This window comes from Ailuropoda melanoleuca, chromosome 4, assembly GCF_002007445.2.
Source record: "Ailuropoda melanoleuca isolate Jingjing chromosome 4, ASM200744v2, whole genome shotgun sequence".
In the NCBI taxonomy this organism is placed as follows: domain Eukaryota; kingdom Metazoa; phylum Chordata; class Mammalia; order Carnivora; family Ursidae; genus Ailuropoda; species Ailuropoda melanoleuca.
The window spans coordinates 6,303,214-6,316,473 of NC_048221.1; the positions used below are offsets into that span (position 1 = coordinate 6,303,214).

At 47.0% G+C, this 13,260-nt stretch overlaps 1 long non-coding RNA gene across 1 annotated transcript in view; it reads right to left on the reverse strand.

Annotated features, from left to right (window-relative positions):
- LOC117801840 overlaps positions 1-6,144 on the reverse strand; it is a 23,969-nt gene extending 17,825 nt beyond the window's left edge. The window contains exons 1-3 of the long non-coding RNA XR_004624592.1: positions 5,863-6,144; positions 3,813-3,869; positions 2,500-2,682 (exon numbers count right to left, since the gene is read on the reverse strand). This is a non-coding gene — a long non-coding RNA (uncharacterized LOC117801840). The remainder of the gene's footprint in view (positions 1-2,499; positions 2,683-3,812; positions 3,870-5,862) is intronic.
- Between the last annotated feature and the right edge of the window lie 7,116 nt (positions 6,145-13,260).

The following is a 13,260-nucleotide window of genomic DNA, read 5'->3' on the forward strand; positions in this document are numbered from 1 at the left end:
TTTATTTATTTATTCGACAGAGATAGAGACAGCCAGCGAGAGAGGGAACACAAGCAGGGGGAGTGGGAGAGGAAGAAGCAGGCTCATAGCAGAGGAGCCTGATGTGGGGCTCGATCCCATAACACCGGGATCACGCCCTGAGCTGAAGGCAGACGCTCAACCGCTGTGCCACCCAGGCGCCCCTCTCTTCTCCTCTTTTAATCACATCCCACTGTCTTCTAATTCTGTCCGGAGTTTTCCAATGCTGTTCACCTCAGGCTTCTGTTGGGATGTCTGCTCCTGAACTGTACTTCAGTTTAGTAACCCAGCTTTTGGCTGGGTTTAATCTTACCTTCATTTATGTTCTGAATGTCAGATCTAAACAGATCTAAACAGTGGCAGCCACCACCGTGGCTTTCAGAAATTACAGAAGAGCAGCTGCACAACCGATGAGGAAAAAAATTTCTTACGACACAATAAAACACAAAATAGAAGGGAGAAAATTGTAACTTGGCTCATATCAAGATCTATTAGGAGCTACTTTTCCTCAAAGTTTACCAGGGAGAAGGGTTGGAATACCAGAGTGGGAGAGGAGATTGATTCTATATCTGGTAAAGTCCATTAAGCCAGAGTGCGTAAAGAGTTTTGTCAGATAAAAATATATATTCTGAACACCTTTTAGAAAAATGGGTAAAGGGACGGCTCGGTGGCTCAGTCGGTGAAGCGTCTGCCATCGGCTCAGGTCATGATCCGGGGGTCCTGGGATCGAGTCCTGCATCGGGCTCCCTGCTGGGGGGGGGGGAAGCCCGCTTCTCCCTCTGCCTGCTGCCCCCTCCCCCGCTTGTGCTCTCTTGCTCTGACAAATAAAATCTTAAAAAAAATAAAGAAAAATGGGTAACCCCACCAAAACCTTGAATAAGCCCTACAACAAAGAGGAGAAACAAACGGTCACGAAGGGAAAATGCTGATCTCTTCAGCTTCAGGGAAATGCTCATAAAAGCCACAGTGAGATACTGTTGCATACACATCACGTGAGCGAAAACGGAAAAGAGCAAAGCCAAGTGCAGCCCAGGCGCGGGCCCGGCTCCCTCACGCACAGCTGGTGGGGGTTTAGATCCGTAGGACCAGTTCGGTTATTGGCTGTTGTTGGTTTACTTGGCAAAGCTCCTTGGCAGCACCCACTAAAGTGGCGTATGCACCCCCGTGTTCCGCGCGCACGAACAATCCCCACTTCAGTGCGTGCCCGTGCCCACCACAGACGTGCCCCCGTGCGGCCACGGGACCCGGAGCGGCCCTGAGCTGGAAACCGGCCGCACGCGCACCCTCGGGAGAGCGGACGGGCGCTGTCTGCACCCGAGGGCGCCCCCCCCCCCGCCCCGGGGCAGCAACAAGTCACAGACAACAGCGGCCGCAATATCAAGGAGCCATCTCGGGAACCTAAGTTAACCCTCGCCCAAGCCCGTGATGCTGTGGTTCCCTTCCCGGCCTGTAAAACACTAAAGCTGGCAAAACGTATCCGCGGTGGTGTTACAGGTCCGGAGGGGCCCGCCCAGTGAGAGAGACCCCAGTGTGACCTGAGACTCAACGGGGTAAAGCAAGGGGGTGGAATCCTTAGACAATATCTGTGCGGGTTCGCATAACCTAGAGAATCTGGCATCCGGGCAGCGAGCACCCGAGGACAGCGAGCGGCCAGCGGAGGCATCACCAGAGTGGAGAGCCCCAAACCGCAACCCCCCCCAATCCAGGGGGTTTTCTTGGTGTTCCCTTTGCCTCCCTCTTCGTGCGGAGACCACGCACTGTGCCACGCTCTCATAGCGCTTACTTCCTGATCGCTGCGCCTGTTGTCCAGAACTCCTCTCCCCTCCAAAACCTGCTCCAAAGCCTGGACGTAGGTCCTCTCACACTGAGATAAAACAGAGCCTGTTGCTCTTGCAGACCGGTAGCCCAGAGGAAGCGGAAGAATCTAGATTTATCATCTGGCATCACCTGACTTTAATCGTGATTAATGGCAGATGATCTGTTTCAGTTGCTCTCAGCGTGGATGTACACTGGAATCACCTGGACAGTTTACAACGGCTGATGGCCGTGTCTGGTCCCAGCCCTTCTCCTCTGCTGCGGCAGGATGCCGCCTGGTCTGCAGCAACTTTACAAATAAATCCCCAGGGGTCTAAAGGACAGCCTAGGATGAGAAGCTACCCCTCTAGCTGCTTTGGGGGCTGCGGTCCTGGACCCCGACTTGTGTGAAACACACCTGGAGTGCTTTTAACGCTCCGGGTGCCTGGACATGTCCCAGACCAGGACGTGTCTGGGAACCTGTGGGCGGGGGGCCACGCAACAGAATTTATTTTGTAAGAACACCAAGTTTTTTGACTGCAAGTTGAGGACCTTTTTCTCATTTCAGAGTTTCTCATGCATCTCAGCACATTACAATTACCTGGTAAAATTGGAAAGGACTGGATCCCAGGCAGGATCAATTGGATCTGTAGGGGTTGGGGAAGGCAACAGTACTTTGAAACTTACCTAGGTGACTTAAACATGCAGCTAATTGTGCCAGCCACAGCACTAAATTTGGAGAAAGGTGAATTCATGGCAATCCGTAAAGAAAGAACTAAGTAAATTACTCTCTGGATCACCTGGTATGCGCAGCTCCTTGAGATCAGCGACCTCAGGGATGGATGCATCTAGTTTAATGGCGCAGAGGGCCTAAGGAATTCAAAGAAAGTTAAATTAGAATAAAAAACTCTAGATTTTAGATAGTGGTTATCTCTACATGCAATAAGAAAGGATCAGAAACAAATGTTCAGAGGGACTCATATATTTGTGATGTTAAATTTTTCTTAAATATTGCGATGCAAACAGTAAACTGAGTATACGATAGTAAAATATTGTTCTGAAATTTTTCAAAATTGCAGAGGTAGAGATTAGAGAAAACCCAAGTCCCATGTATCCGTCATGTTACCTCAAAAACTGTCAACTCATGAATAATTTGAATGTCCTTCCCATGGATGAAAGCGCAGCCGATTCCTGAGAGTGTGAGATTTTATCTGTGAACATGTCAGTATCTCTTAAGGACAGGGATCTTTAGAACAGGGACACAACACCATTACCACACACTAAAATTAAAATAAGTCCTGCCCATAATCAAAGATCTTGTTAGTTTTCCAGTCTCCCCAATTGTCTTGTTTGTTTGTTCCCTGGTTTTATGTTTCACTTGATTAAGGATCTTTGTAAAATCCATGATTTGCAACTGGTTGATCTGTACGTGAAATCTCTTCAATCTCCATAGCTCATCCCTGTTGGGGGGGGTGGAGAAAGATGATGATGATGAGGACGACGACGACGACGATGGTGATGATATGTGTGTGTGTGTGAATTATTTCTAGAAGGAATGGGCTTGTATGTCTTGCAGAGCTTAATACAGTTTGGATTTTGCTTACTGCAATCCATGCTTTCACTTAACGTTTAAGTCTGGTGTCTATTGTTCTAGGGGAATAATAGTTGGAAATGAAGGCTTGATGATCGTGTTCCTGTTCTGTTTTTAGAAAGATGAATTCTTAAATGGTTTTGTGACCGTCCTTCAGCAGGCAACTGATGTCTAGGAAGAATCCGACTTTGAAGTTAACCAAGACAGCTCAGCGGATTCAGTCTGTCATTAGCGGTGGCAAATAGTGATATTCAAGTTACATTACCCTGTTCTCATTTATTACACGGAACCCTTATACTATTCTTTATGCCTTCCATATTCCATAGTCGAAACAAATTTTAGTATAAATTTAAGTTAAAATTACAATTTTTTGAACATATTGAAAAAAAAATCAGGTGGCGGAGGTTACCTAAAATTCCTCCCAAGTTGGTAAATTAACTGGTATCTGGATGCAAACCGGGAGCACCTGTAGAAGGAAAATATCATGAGAATTAATGAAAAAGACCCAAGAACCAGCTGCAGGGGCAGAGCTACAAGACTGTCTTTGTGAGGTGGGAATTTGCTGCAGCCAGCCGGTGAGCTGAGCGGGGCTGGACTTCCTGCTGATGAAGTAGAAAGGAAGCTCTGAGGGACCTGCTCTCCCCAAGTCGACTGCGCTTTCCCAAGAAATGAAATTCCTGCCTCTCGCTGTGGACTTTGGAGGCTGTTGCGGAAAACAGGAGGTGGAGGAAAGGGTTCTCTGGGGTTGAAATTTGAAAAGAGGGTAAGGCCTGGGCTCTCTGCCTAAGCCAGTGTCTCAGAGGCAAACCGGAGGTGTCTGATGCTGCTCCCAAGCGGGGGCGTCCCTGGGCCAAGATCCAGGAGCAAGATGGGTGCTGCAAGAGAGAAGGGTGAGCAGTGAAGGACTGCTGTGACCCAACATAGGATTTAAAATGATTCTAAGCATAAAACTTTAGTACGTAGCTCAGAAAAGAGCAAGTTAAGGGCACTGGTCGTTAAAAAGGGTGACATTTTATTCCAGTGGACCTCTGTTAATGACTGAAGACATTTGTCTTTGCCACCAGGCTGGGGGAGAGGACATCCGTCTTTGTCACAAGGTTAGGGGGAAGCGGCTTGCTACTGGCACTAGTGGATGGAGGCCAGGAGTACTCTTGATGTAGGAAAGAACGTTAGCGTTCGAAGCTGAAGGCCAAGAAATTCTTGAGACACCTTTGGTGCAAAAAAGGTGGTTTATTAAAGCATGGGGACAGGACCCATGGGCAGAAGGAGCTGCACGGGGGTCATGAGGAGTGGCCCATTATACACTTTCAAGTTGGGAGGGGATTAGGGATAGCATAAGTCTCTAAGGAATTTTGGAAGCAAGGTTTCCAGGACCTTGAGGGGGCTAGCTGTTGTTGGGAAAAGGTCATTTATTACCGTCTAATAAAAACCTTAGCCACGAGACCCGTCAGATTTGTATCACTGGGCTACATGCTTGCGGGATGACTGCCAACACGTATCCTGGGGGGTTTAAAGATAAAGGAAATTTCTAAAGGAATTTTTATATGATTAAGTAGACTTACAGGATGGGGGGGGGGTTGGGCTAGGATTATATTTTGCCCTAAGCAAAGCCTCAACATTCCAGCACTTGAGTTCCTAGAGGAATGTCACCCTGCCAGTTTCAGAGACTCGTCAATGGGCTGTAGGTAGTAAGGAAATTTATGATTTTTCTTGTTTCCCACATCACTCTCAAACATCCTACAAAGCAGTTACCCAGCCCCAAATGTCAATAGTGCAGAGACTGGGAAAACCTACTGGTGGCCAAGGATCCCAGCGCTGGCTCCTCTCAGTGCAAACACTGAGGACGCCCTCAGCAAGGGCCCTAAGGGGCAGAGGTTGGGACAGGTGGTGGCCAGGGAAGTCTCGCTGAAGACTGCGTTGCTGCTGGAATCGGACAGACGGTCAGAAGTGGGCCCACACTCAGCACTCCCGCCTCCCTCTTGGATCCGGGGTTTCTTCCTAGACCCCCACGTCTGCTGGCGACGGTCCAAGTCACCCCGAGGGCCTTCCCCGGGCTTTGGGTCTGGAGCGCCGCCCCGATCAGACGCCGCAGCCCAGGGCCGTCAATCCCCACTGGCGGGCATCGGCGCCAGCCTCCACCCAGGCATCGCGTCCCGAGCGATCCGGCGCGGGGAGAGCACGCTGCGGGGCGGGTGGGCAGCGGCGGGGCTGGAGGGGCAGAGAGACCCGCAGCGGGAGAGCGGCGTCCACCATCGGGCGGGGGCGAGGGCTCCTCCCGCAGGGCACGGTAGCCCTGTTCTCCGCCACTGTCGCCTCCGCCTCCCGCTCCTGCCTGGCCAGCCTTTCCTCTTTCTGCCACCCAGGACCTCCGTCCTTCCCAGGGAGGACTTGACTCGGCTCTCTCCGCCACTTCCCCCCTCTCCCGTTGCGCGGCGCCCACGCCTCGCCCTTCGCCAGACCTCGGTTCCTTCCGCTCATCTTCGGCTCTTTCCGCCCATCTTCGGCTCTTTCCGTGCAGCGTCGCCTCCCCCCGCTTCTTCCCGCTCCTCGGTGCCGGTTGGTTCCGTTGGGCTCCCTCCGCCGGGTGTCGGTTTTCTCCGATTTCGCTGCCACAGTTCGGGTGTTTCCGCCTCTCCCCGCCCCACGGGGCTCTGGTAGGCTCGCCCTGTCCGGTCAGGTGCTCGTGTCTGTGGGCAGAGGTTCAAATCCACGTCCCAGTCATAGCGGTGTGGGCGTGCCACTCTCCCCACATCCTGGCTGTTAACATAAGAAACTTAAAAAAGAGTGTTCCCAATCTGATACATGAAAAAAGGAATCTCCGTATTTTCGTATTTTTCTTTTTGATGGGTTAATTTGGGAATCATCTCTTCTGTTGAAACTATTCTGTATTTTCTGTGAGCTCTTTTCCAGCATTTACGTATCTTCAATGGATTCTTGGTCTTTTTCTTTGGTTGGCAGGACTTATCTAATATTAATTAATAAATTAGCTTTTGGTGATGAGTTGCCAACATTTTCCTCTTAAAAAATTTTTTTTTGCCTTTAGTTGTTGCCATGCAGATTTTAAAAAATGAAATCAAACGTATTTTTATTTCTTCTTGTTTTATGTATAGTTTTAAAAGACCATCTCTCCTTTGAGATTATATATAAAATATTTATGCCTTGGTTTCTTCTAGGGCTTTCATAGCTTCATTTTTACATTTGAATCAAATAAAATGCGTATTTCATAGACCAATGTGTGGTTCCATCATGATTTTCAAAAACAATCCACTTCTCCTTTACTGACTTAGCACATCACTTGCACCCAGTTTATTATGAAAAATTTTCAAGTATGGAGATAATTTGAAAGAATTTTACAGTGCACGCTTCGTGTTGTGGACTGAACTCTGTCCCCGTACGTTCATATGTTGAAACCCAAATCCTTGGTACCTCATAACCACTACATTCAGAGGTTGGGCCTTTTAAGAATTAAGATTAAATGAGGCCATCAGGGTGGGCCCTGATTCAATCTGACTAGTGTCCTTAAAAGAGGGAGATTAAAACATACAGACCAAGAGATGACAGGAGCACACACACTCCGAGGGATGACCATGTAAAGAGTGTAGACATCTGCAGACCAAGGGGAGAAGCCCCAGGAGAAACCAGCTCTGCTGGTACCTTGACCTTGGACCTTCAGCACCGTGGGAAAATAAATTTCTGTTGTTGAAGGCACTCAGTCTGCGCTAGTTTGATATGGCGGTCCTAATGAACTAATATAATCTCACACTCCGATTCTGCCACATCTCACTACACTTGCTTTGCTGCATCCATTCCTTTTTCAGCCAGCCAGCCAGCCCTCCGTCCATCCTCCTTTTAAAAAAAAAAAAAAAGCATTTTGGAGTAGGTTGCAGACAGCAGGAGACTTCACCCCCAAACATTTTAGCACACTTATTAATCAGAGTTGAGAAACTGGGGCTGGGAGATCTTTCAAGGCAGCTCATTGCGTGGCTAGCACTTTGGTTCCTCTCCATGTGGACATCTCCCTGGTGTTGCTTGACTATCTCCATGGAAGGGTAGGTGGCTTCCCCCGGAGAGGAGGCAACTAAGGAGACTAAGGAGGAAGCTCTAATGTGTTTCATGACATGGCCTCAGATAGGACAAACTGTCATTTCTGCCCCACTGTGCTTATCACCTGGGTCATGTCTGATTCGGTGTGGAAGGAGGCTGCAAGGGGCATGAATATCAGGTGGCAAGGACCCTTGGTGGTGATCTTGGAGGCTAGCTGATGCACCCACCTCTTCCCTAGGCCACTTCACTTCATCAAGCCAGAATTCCTTTATTCTGCTCGCTTTCTCCTGAGAGCCTGGTTTGTGTCACTGTTAGGAGCCTCATGAATTTTCTATGTGGGGGTGGAACAACTGGGAAGGTCTTTCCCCCTTTACTTTCTTTCATTCCTTTCCCCTCTCTATCCCTCTCAGCCTTGACCCCAGCTCCAAACTTTCTTGCCCACTAGTGCCCCTTTTGAAGGTCAACTGGGAATGCAGCAGATAAGAAGGGTCTGCTAGGACAGGAAATGTCAGAGGAAGAGTTCCTCTCACCTGAATAATGGGATCTTGGAGCTTGGGCTATCTGCTGGCCTATCAGGACTACGACTGTCTTCCTTATTGTGAGGCTGGGTTCTCAACATTCCCCAGGACAGGGGACACTTGGTTTGCTGGAGCTCTATGTATCCACTATAACCTGGGGACAGAGATACCCGTATTGCAAGAGGAGGCTGACAAGTTGCCTGCTGAGGTCCAGATTGCTCCTTGTGTTTGGGATAAAGGAGGGGTCATCACAAGGGCAGTCATCTCATGTTGGGGAAGACTTGAGGGATTTGCACTGCGGGCTTCCCTCCTCATTTGGTTAAGGGTGCTGCTTGCTGACCCTTCTTTCAACTTTGTGATAATGGGAAGAGATGCAGTTTTCTGGGAATGTTCGACACCTATGTTAGAGAACATGGAGTGTTGCCTGTTGAAACTGGTATTGTTTGCCTTTGGGGAGACAGGTTACTCTTTGCTGGGAGTACTATATCTAGTCTGATGGAGTCAAGGGAGGCAAGGTGGGATTTGTGTTGTGTGAGAATGGTGTGACATTTGCTGGGGCTCCTTTCTCTCTCCTTTAGTGTGTAGGGGATTCTAAGTTGCTTTTTGGGGTTTCCGTCCTCTCTAATCCTGGAGGGATAAGGGATATCACTTGCTGAAGCTTCCATCATCAGATGGAACCCTCATGATGTTAGGGGTAACTGGGAAGTATGAGGCTGGGGCTCCTATTGTTTCTGATGCCAGGGGATTGTAAGGTCACTGCCTATCTGGGACTCCCATTTTTCAAGTGTTGGTGTGACACGGAGGGACCACTGGATGGAGATCCCATTGTCTCTAATTTGGGGAGAGGACCAGGGGGATAATTGCATGGGACCCCACTTATCTCTAGTGATGGGGACTGGGGGAGTCTTTTTATATAATTTGTTTTATCTAGTGTGAGGGGAGGACAAGAAGAGTCACTTTCTCGGTCTCCCCTTGTCAGTACTGTTGGGATAGACTGGGTGGGTCAGTGGACTGGGGCTCCTTTTATACAGTCAACATTCATTTATATTTACTCACATTTTGTTTCCTGCTGATCTTGATTCTTGGAGTTATGTGTCTTCACATGAAATGATTTTCCTTCAGCCTCAAAACTCTTTTTTAAAGGTTTGAGAGAGCGCGAGAGACACGTGGGGCTCAACACAGGGCTTGAACTCATGACCCTGAGGTCAGGACCTGAGCCAAAATTAAGAGTTGGACACTTAACAGACTGAGCCACCCAGGCACCCCAGCCTAAAAACACTCTTTAGTTTTTCTTGAAGTGCAGTTCTGCTGTTGATTATTTCAGCTTTTGCTTTTTAAAAACCCCTGTTGGAACACATCTTCAATTTGTCTGCCTTTTCGAAGAATATTTTTCTTCGGTCATTGAATTTTACACTGGCAGTTGATATCCCCCCTCCCCCCCATTCAAACCTTTGGAAGTCAGAAGTCCTTGTTTTCTTGCTTCTGTAGTTTCTTCTGGAAAATTTTCAGTCTGTTGCTCCTTTGAAAGCAACATGTCCTTTCTTTGGTTGGTTTGAAGATTTGCAGCTTGTCTTTCATTTTCTACAGTTTTTCCCCATTTTTCTTAACATACTATTCACAGTTATTCTGAAATCCTTGTCTGCTAACTCCAGTATCTGCTCTCTGGGGCTGCTTCTACTGATTTATATGTTCCTAACTGAGAGAACATCTTCCTGCTGCTTTGCGTGTCTAGTACTCTTGTTTGCTGGATCTTGTGAACAGTATACTTGATAAAGGCTCTTAATTATTGCATCTTCCTCTGAAGATCAGGTTCTGTTATGGCAGGAAGTTATAGTACTAATGGATCACCCTGAGCCTATAAAAGGCTCTAAAAGCATAGATCTATTTCAGTTTTGCACCGACTTGTAAGATGCAGTCCTTACTTGCAGTACACGGTACTTACTCTCAGGGTGTGACATTTCTAGGGACATAATCGAAACCCACTATGTATATATTTTTGTAGGTATGTATTTTACCAAGGTCAATCCACTCCAGATGAGCCCAAAAACTAACCTCCAACTCCTGGCATGTGTGATCTTTGAAATTTCTGCACAACCTTCAGCTTCCAATAGCTACTCTCTTGTAAGCCTCCTAGAGTCTTCCCCTGTACACGCACAGCTTAGGTATTATTTAAGGAGGGAATTTTTTAGGCAGATTTTTGGAGTTTCTTCTTTGCCAATCTTTATTTTCCATTAGAAGAAACTCAGATTCTATATTCCCTTTGACAGCCCCCATCGCTCCACAGAGCCCTGGTTCTCCTTGTTCTTGTTCCTCCCCCTCCTCCTTTTCCTAGGATGGTATTTTAGAAACCTAGAACTGGGGAGGCAATAGGTATTCTCATTTCTGCTGGACTGTCATTGCTACTAGGCCTTCTGAGCTGACAGGCTTTGAAAATATACGAATGTGCACTATCCTATGCACACATGTGCACACACACACACACACAATCTCCATCCATGCATCCATCAAAAAGCATGAATTCATACTGATCCCTCCAATTCCAATTCCATCCAACACCACAGTGTTTATTGCTGTCTTCTCTCTTTCCTGGCTTGTAGCATTTCTCTTGGACAGTGAGAAGAAACTGGCTTTCATGATCTACAACATGTTTACTTGTTCAACCCTGGTACACACGTAAAACAGTTTCACAATCACTAATCCACAATGTTGTAAGAAACAAATTTTTGAACTAAAGTAGAGGATTTCTGGACAATTCTTTTTGTGGTCAGCCTTACATATCTGGTCAAAATACAGCTTTCCAAAGTAAGTTTGGTTTCCCTCCTCGGGGCTTATTTTTCATTTGTAATTCAGTTGGGTTTGTTCGTTACAGTTTGTCTTATTTTGCATTCCCTCTGCTACCTGGCAGATTATTATTACTTTTTTAACTTACAGTAATGGTCACTCTTCATGGCGTACAGCTCTACAGGGTCTGGCTAGGGCGTACGGTTGTGTATCTATCAACACAGTCACGAGAGAACAGTTCCGTCACTCCCAAATTCCTTTGTGCTGCCCCTTTGCAGTCATCCCCTTCTCTTACTCCTTGCCCCTGAACACCATTGATGTGTTGTCCTTCCCTAGAGTTTTGCCTTTTCTGAAATGCCATACAATGGAATCATAAAAGAAATGGTTTTTCATATCTGGCTGCTTTCACTTAGCAAAATAAATCAAACTGAGGTGTACGTTACATGCAGTGCAATGTACGTATCTTGAGTGCATAGTTTAATGCATTGTCACAAATGCATACTTATGTAACCTATACTTCTGTTGAGATACAGAACATTCTCTTCATCCCATAAAGTTCCTTCATGTCACACCTCAGTCAATCCCTGCTCCTTGACCCCTCATCCCCACAACCTGAGTTTAGATGCAACCACTATTCTGATTTCTTTTCCTATCACAGACTTTTTTTTGCTGTTCTTAAAATTCATACAAATAGATTCATATATTTACTCTGTGTGGCTTATCTTGCTCAGTATATTCCTACAATAAATTTTAATTAATTTATAATAAAAAGTAAAATGTTTCCTATATACCAAGTCTCATAAATGCTTTACATAGGTCAGCTAACTGAAACCTTAATACAAATCTACAAAGTGGGCATTCCATTGTTTCTATTTTACAGATGAAGAAATACAACTTTAGGACAAAAAAGTTTGTCACTTGCTTGAGGTAACATCTCTAAAGGAGAGAACCAGGATTGGGCAGAATGAGAGACTGAATTCTGGTAAGTTAAAAATGGAGATAACAGTTGATCCCATGGGAAGTTCTAGAGCCGGGGTGGCCCTTCAGGGGCGTCACAAATTGAGGCAAAGGAATTGGGCATTTGTACTCCTCATATCAACTAGTTATTGGAATTGGGCTCCCCCTTGAGGGTGGACATAACCTTAGGTGTGGTACACTCCTCTGGCCCGAGAATTCCTGAGAGAATGGAAGGACGAGCCATTAGAACACTTGCAGCAGCTGGGGGAATGAGTGACTTAGTCCTGAAAGAATCTGAGAAATATACCACTGTTTCTATCATGGTCCAACACTTAATGCCACTTAGATGCACTTGCTTCTTAAAAGTAAATGCACACAGGATTCTGGTTGGTCCTCTTGCTTGCAGAAATGTTCAAGAGGAAGATTGGCAGAACAAATTACAGACAGCTCTCAACAGCAGCTTTTCATGGTGTTGCAACTGAAATACATTTTTTTTAAAGATTTTTATTCATTTGACAGAGAGAGAGAGAGACAATGAGAGAGGGAACACAAGCGGGGTGAGTGGGAGAGGGAGAAGCAGGCTTCCCGCCGAGCAGGGAGCCCGATGTGGGGCTCGATCCCAGGACCCTGGGATCATGACCTGAGCTGAAGGCAGATGCTTAACGACTGAGCCACCCAGGCGCTCCGCAACTGATTTTTTTTTTAAAAAAGATTTTATTTGAGAGAGAAAGAAAGAGGAAGAGAGCGAGCAACAGCAGGGGAGAGGCAGAGGGGGAAGGAGAGAGACAGGCAGACTCCATGCTGAGTGCAGAACCTGACACGGGGCTCGATCTCACGGCCCTGAGATCACGACCTGAGCTGACTGAGCCACCCAGGCACCCTGCAACTACTACGTAATCACCACACTTCTACTATCCCGTCCTAGATTCCTTCACCCTTGACTACCCTCTGCTGGACGAGGTGTCTTACTTGGAGGGGTGACTCAGATCCTCACCCCTGAGGAGTCTGAACACCTGGTCAACACGCCCTTCTCAGGATACGGCTGCTACATTTATCTATCAACAAAATTGGGGAAAGAAACATCCCAAAGGATTGCTTGACTGCCAAATGTCTTCTCTGCCCTCACTGCACAACGGAAGCACCACATCCTCCTGCAGGATTCCCCATGCCAGAAGCCAGGGTGACTTCTTTCCTCCTGCGGTCTCAGAGCAATCATAAAGCTCAGTGGGACCCTTACTTCGCTGACAAAAGTGTTCCCCCTCTGGAAACTAGGGCTTTTAGGTTTTTTGTGCTTTTCTCCCAAGAGCCCACGGCCCATCTTATATGAACACTTGTGAAGGCAAGTGTTCTAGACTGCACGTGGGAGCATCAGTGCTTTGACAACACCCAAGAGAGTATAGTAGCTGATAGAATTCAGGGATATGAACTTTCTATCCAGGTAACTGACAAGCGTAGATTCTGAGAAGCAAGAGGGGTGAATAGTTCCGGATAGCTTCCATTTGCCCAATGGCCCCACTTTCTCTACCTTGCTGAACCTAGTAACTTTAACCAATATGA